Source organism: Haliotis rubra, unplaced genomic scaffold (genome assembly GCF_003918875.1).
Source record: "Haliotis rubra isolate DU_JTF1 unplaced genomic scaffold, ASM391887v1 Scf527, whole genome shotgun sequence".
Lineage (NCBI taxonomy): Eukaryota > Metazoa > Mollusca > Gastropoda > Lepetellida > Haliotidae > Haliotis > Haliotis rubra.
The window spans coordinates 582,445-588,444 of NW_025767221.1; positions in this window are offsets into that span (position 1 = coordinate 582,445).

Below are 6,000 nucleotides of genomic sequence, written 5' to 3' on the forward strand. Positions count from 1 at the left end.
CACGCCTTTTGCACGCCCAAGTTATCGACAATCTTAAAACAACACCCACTGGCGGATTAGCGTGACTCTAACAACACCTTCGACATCAAAGTTAGCCGCAGGTCGACTTCGTGTCCATAGCGAAATTTCAAAAGGTCGACTTCGTGTCCATAAACCTGTTTTTCCATGTTTTAGAGGTTGTAAATGAATGAAAGTATGTTTATAAGTTTCATGACACAAAATTCAGCTCATTTTGACTTAGTTCGTCTAATTTAGAGCGATATTAAAAATCTTTATTTACGGTAACATGGATTAGCTAATAGCGCATTGCCGACAGAGCCACATTCACACGGTCACTCAACTATGCCCATTGCCGGTTGAGCCACACCATTTTCAACTCTGATTTTCTTAAAAGTGGCTTTCCCGGGCTATAACCATCAACACACCCCAATCCGACCATCTGTCATTAATTACCTGTCATGAGCTTTCAGTTGTACTGAAAGCTCTCGCCTATTGTTTCATTAATAAATTGTTTCACGGATAGGTATGTAGTCATTAGGCACTTAAAACATTAGAAGTAATGCCATGGAAAGTAATGCTTATCTAAAGTATGACGTGATATTGTATAGTAGATGATTTGAGAATACAGAAGCACTGAAAAAGCATCGTCGTTTTTTTTCCACCAACCGCATAACACTGGTCACCCAGTTCAGGATCGAGTGAGGACTGAAAATATTGTCAGAAATGCAACAATCTGCGAATGATCCAGAGTTCTATCATTTTTATGTGACATGGCTTCATAGAACAACACACAGATACTACTTTGTGTTGGAAACTGTATCAATGATACATTGATTCATGAAACAGAACAGAAATCACAGCAAGATAAGCCACAGTACAGGAGCTTATTTATTAATTTGTTAACGTACAACATGTTAAAAAATGTGCAATTGGAAATATGGCTTGTCAATGGTATGCTTGTATAGATAATATCAAAATATACACGTCGGAACAGTCAAAATAAATAGTCTGTGCTTCTTCGGAACAAACAAAGGATAATTAGGGAGCCCCAACTGGGTAATTAAGGAAAGAAGTCAGTACACTTATTACATTTGGAAAAAGACCATTGTTCTCAACGTCATGCGTTTACGTTTAAGACTGACGCGTGAGACTGTAATGATTCTGTCGCTGACATTGACACCTGTCTCCTGAGACTGTTTATTCCGGTGTCTCCTTCAACAAGTAAAATCACCGGATTCGTTTTACGTACAGAGGCGGGCGTTATATGTATATAGCCCAGTATATATGAGAAGCGATGAAGTTCAAACTCTACATGACATTGTAGACTCAAAATTAATGGCTATTGACAAGAGAACGTGTGCTATTGATGGGAAGCTTGACTGTATAAACACAAGAAACAAGCTTTTGTACTCTGAAGCGGAGAAAAGTCCTTGCTACGATGACATGAACAGAACACCGAGAAACAGAATTACAACACAAGCGACGGTTCATTGTGAAGCAATCAGCATTCCAGATAGCCAACCAAGCGACGGCGAGAACTCGTTAATTAGCCCGCAGCAACCGAAACAGGAGATGTCACCTGACCAGAAAAACAATGACGTGAATAATGACGCAACACGTGAATTCAACAACCCACCACAGAGGCTCAGGCGGCATATGTGTTTTTTGTGGGTTAAGGTGACTGGTGCAGAGTGTCAATACTAGATGCGCCCGAGAATGACCACGTGCTAGGTATAAGTCTAGAACATGGCAGTAGTAGTACCTACGTTATTGGCACAAGACTACCTTCCACAAATGTCCTGGACAGTGTTTATATCGACCAACTCCATTATGTGATGAACCTATATAATATGTATTCACAGCATGGTCAAATCATACTCACTGGAGACTTTAATACGGACATTCGGCACTTTGTTGCCAAGAGGACTCGATCTCGCTGTCTCCAGAGAGTACTTGACGAACGCGACCTGTATTCAGTCGTGCCCTTAGATGATAAATATACGTTCTCAGCCAAAAGTGCTAGTACGAGAACAATGATAGACTATGTATGTATAAACAATGATTATATCTACAACGTTAAAGGCTACGCCATCGATACCAACATATCATACAATGTGTCTGATCACCTACGCATTCATGTATGTGTTAAAATTGATTATCCATGCGTGTCCTGTGGTGGGACCAGGCTCAGATGGAGAAAGGCATCTGATGTCGACCGCATGATCTATCGTTACAAAACTGAAAACTACTTTCGTTACGATATACACGACCTTCCTCACTTCTCGTCCCATGCTGAGTATATTGAAATGTACAATCAGCACATAACTGATATTCTACATGCATGTGCGTCTATAAGTATCCCGTCATCAAGGTTTCAACCATTTCTGAAACCATATTGGAAAGCAGAAAATCTAAATAAACTGCATGATGATATGCGCAGTAGACGAAAACTCTGGGTTGAGAATGGGAAAGTACGTGACAGAAATAATGAGTACTATGTTCGATACAAAGAAGCTAAACGTATCATTACAAAAAGACACCGTCAATGTAAGCAAAGTCTCATAGATGATAGACTGTAAGAAATCCATCAGGCAGCGGAAATAGACGTACATGAATATTTTAAGCTTACTAAAAGGTATAAACGAGCTACAGGTCTAGTAACCAGTATCGTATACAAACATCATGCAGGCAATAATACAGAAAATATCTGAAACACTTTTGGTCAATACTTCAAGGAGATATCTTTACCAAACATGGAAAGTAGCTTTGATAATCACCTTGCTGGAGAAATTGAGCGCTCAATATCAAATATTGAAAGCAAAAATATATGTGAAGGAGACATGTATTCACCGCTGAATGAACTATTCACTCTGAGCGAGATTATAGCCGTCGTCCAAAGGCTAAAAAAATAACAAAGCCCCCGGGCCCGATTGACTCGCTAATGAACATGTCAAGTATGCAGGTAGATCCCTCATAAAGCATATCATGATATTGTTCAACAATATCATCACATACGAGCACATTCCACAAGCTTGTAATGTTGGCCACATTCTGCCCCTGCATAAAGGCCACGGTAAAAGTAAAGCTGACCCCTCCAACTACAGGGGAATAACATTAACGTCGATTCTCAGTAAACTGTTTGAACGATTGCTTCCTAACAAAATTGAAAAGTGGACAGCTGAAAATATAACGTTTCCCCACAACTTCCAATTTGGCTTTAGAAAAGACTTCAGTGCTGAAACAGCAGCTCTCACACTTGTAGAAAGTATTGCATACTATAACGAAAAGGATTCACCTGTCTACTGTGCTATCCTTGATAACGAGAAAGCATTTGACCGTGTTTGGCTTGACGGTCTATTCTACAAACACTACAATCTTGGAATTCCTGGGAAACTCTGGCGGATACTACGCCTATCCTATAGTTCAATGCATTCATGTGTAAGTTTTGCTAGTTTTAAGTCCGATTTATTTCACATTAGACAAGGCGTGGGCCAAGGTCGTGTCTGCCTGGCTATTTTCTCTCTATATAAATGATCTACTACATGAACTAAATGATACTGGCTGCGGTCTGTGTCTCCCTTGGGGGAAATGCCCAGGAATATTGCTAGCCGATGACACAACGTTGCTCACCAATAATCCAACAGATCTCCAAAGACTGTTGAAGGTGACTGAACTATATGCAAATAAGTGGCAGCTAAAATACAATGTTGGTAAAAGCGCTGCTGTAACCTTTGGACGTAGCAATGCACTAGCAAAAACTAATCTCCCTATTAAGTGGTCTGTAGTTTATGCTGGAGTCCATATCAGCACCACTAAGTGCTCTACGGAGAGAACAAACCTTGTCTGTGAAAAGCTACGAGAATTGATAAATATGAACTATGAATCGGGCCTGTACTTTGGTGGTATGAATCCTCTAGTGGCTGTACGTATTTGGAATCGACTGATTCTACCTTGTGGTTTGTATGGATGTACAGTTTGGGGCAAATTGTCGCTTAAAGAATATGAAATGCTAGAAATCATCCAGCACTACTTCTGTAAGAACGTCCACGGCTTTAATAAGTACATACCAAATTAAATTGTAAGAGATTCAGTCGGGATAACATCCCCACACGGATATATAGATCAACAAAGCTTCTTACTCCTTGGTAAACTCTGTAATGCCAACACAAGATACAGCTTTAAACAAATGTTTTTAGCCCGCCTTGGCCAATACCACTGTAAAGAATCACTGAATAAGTTTGATATGAAATCACCTGTTTTAACACTTCACGGCTTGTTTCCAAATACAATCTGCTTAGTGAAATCCGTAACTACATTTCTGATTCTCAGATTATGAAGAAACATGATTGGTCGCAACTAGTCAAAGATAAGGTAACAACATATGATCAAATGCAGTTGCTAATTATATGTACTGCAGACAAGGTTGTCTCTCTCCAGATATCTAACAATAAGATCAGGACGAGAACATAGACTATGGATACTCGATTTAGAACGACCTCAGAACTTCACTGGTATTGCGAGAATTATAAGGCTTGGTGCAACTCCAATAGAATCAAAGGAATGTCTATGCGGAACAGTTGCTCACGACATTATGAAACATGTCTTTATGTCATGCCAGTATAACTTAGTAGAAAGGAATTCTCTATTTAAAAGAATCTGTGATATTCTTGACATAGACATTTTTGTTAAAATGTGGATGGAAGACGATGATGTATTCCTGTCATTCCTCCTCGGAGGTATACCTTACCACTGTAAAGATGTATTGGACTATAATGTTTGGTCAGAACTGATGGTAATGATTACAATCTCTGTTTGCAGTTGGGAGAGCATACTCCGGCAATGTTCATAAGTACCTTCAGTTCTTTCACAATCGGATATTAGTCTATAATATAAGTACTAATAGTTAGAACCTTTTCTGTACTGTTGTTTATCATACAAATGCAATCTTCATTTTATGGAGGAAATAAAGAATATCTATCCATCTATGGGAAGCTGGACGTTTCGTGACTGAAAGAAGGCTGTTAAATAGCTGAACGTGTCAAGATGAAAAGGAGCTATATGTATCAAGATAGTGGGAAACAGTTCAATAGCTACTCATGTCGAGATAGTGGGAAACAGTTCGGTAGTTCCTAATGTCGAGATATTGGGAAATAGTTCAGTATCTTCACATGTCGAGATAGTGAGAAACAGTTCAGTAGCTTCACATGTCGAGATAGTGGGAAACAGTTTAGTAGCTACACATGTCGAGATAGTGGGAAACAGTTCAGTAGCTTCACATGTTGAGATAGTGGGAAACAGTTCATTAGCTACACATGTCGAGAGAGTGGGAGACAGTTTAGTAGCTACACATGTCGAGTAGTGGGAAACACATGTCGAGATAGTGGGAAACAGTTTAGTAGCTTCACAAGTCGAGATAGTGAGAAACAGTTCAGTTGTTAAACATGTCGAGATAGTGGGAAACAGTTCGGTAGCTCCACATGTCGAGATAGTGGGAAACAGTTCAGTAGCTTCACATGTCGAGATAGTGAGAAACAGTTCAGTAGCTACACATGTCGAGATAGTGGGAGACAGTTTAGTAGTTACACATGTCGAGATAGTGGGAAACAGTTTAGTAGCTACACATGTCGAGATAGTGGGAAACAGTTTAGTAGCTTCACAAGTCGAGATAGTGAGAAACAGTTTAGTAGCTAGACATGTCGAGATAGTGGGAAACATCTCAGAGCTACACATGTCGAGATAGTGGGAAACAGTTTAGTAGCTACACATGTCGAGATAGTGGGAAACAGTTCAGTAGTTACACATGTCGAGATAGTGGGAGACAGTTTAGTAGCTACACATGTCGAGATAGTGGGAAACAGTTTAGTAGCTTCACAAGTCGAGATAGTGAGAAACAGTTTAGTAGCTACACATGTCGAGATAGTGGGAAACAGTTCAGTAGCTACACATGTCGAGATAGTGGGTAGCTACACATGTCGAGATAGTGGGAAACAGTTCAGTAGC